We start from the raw sequence: 1,185 nt of genomic DNA on the forward strand, positions 1-1,185 counted from the left end.
AGGAAAGTTTGGGTCCCAGAGCCGAATCGATTAGATTGTACAACACCTACAAGTCGACTTAATCTTCCCTACTCAACAACATGCATGGTCTAATGAGACTCGAGTTGGGTTATGTCTTACAAGTCTCATTGAAAAGATAGGAGATGATAGTAAATGCAAGGATTCATAGGCTTAGCATTTCATCAAATATAACATGTGCATGAGTTGAGATCAAAACAAGCAAGCAAATAAAACATGAAAGCATATTAATTTAAGCATGAATCATTCCCCGTGTTGGTTTCCCCTAATCACCCATTAACCCTAGCTAAGAGACTACTCACTCATTATCATGTTGATCATGCTAGCAAGGTTGTCAATCATACCAACAATATGAAACATGATGAATAAATGAAAATAATTAACAATAATTAAAGAGGGATTAAGAGATTATACCTACTAATGATTCCAATAATAAAGCAAAGATAAAAGAAGTACTTGAATGCTTGATTGAGAGGTTGTCAATCTCCCAACAATAACCCAAATAATCTTCAATTACCCAAAATAAAGGATGAACAAAAGAGAGATTAAAGAACTAGAACTTGGATTAAAACTTGATTAATACTTGATTACAATATTAAAGAGAGATTTGATTGATATTAACTACACTAATTATTGATAAGAAGAACATGCTCCTCTAATTAGACTAATGGGGTATTTATAGTGGAAATTAGGGAGGATGCATTAGGGTTAACTAAGGGCTAAACTAGTAATTACCCTTTTTAAGTTGAGCAAGGAGGAGCCGGTATTTTCTGAGAGAAGGGCTTCTTTCTTCGTAGCTTGGAGAAGACAATTCGTCTTTGTGCTAGAATCCCGGGGCGGAATAGGGTCGGGACGGGCGGATTCAGGCGTTGGAATCCGAGCGGATTCGGGGGAATCCGGCGGATTGTGGAGGGGGAATCCGAGCGGATTGTGGCAAAGCCGCTCGGATTGTCTTCTTGCCGGGACGGACGGATTGGTGACAATCCGCTCGGATTGTCAGTCAGCAACAAATCTTCTTCTTTTCTTCCCTTTTCTTCATAAATTCCTTGGGGATTTCCTTGGGGACTCAAGGATCTTTTCTCAACATTGCTCTTCTACTATAATATGTACAAAGGCCTTCTAATCTTGTCTCTCCTTGATGCTTGGTCATTGAATTCGATCAATTTA

Source organism: Silene latifolia, chromosome X, assembly GCF_048544455.1.
Source record: "Silene latifolia isolate original U9 population chromosome X, ASM4854445v1, whole genome shotgun sequence".
Classification (NCBI taxonomy): Eukaryota; Viridiplantae; Streptophyta; class Magnoliopsida; order Caryophyllales; family Caryophyllaceae; genus Silene; species Silene latifolia.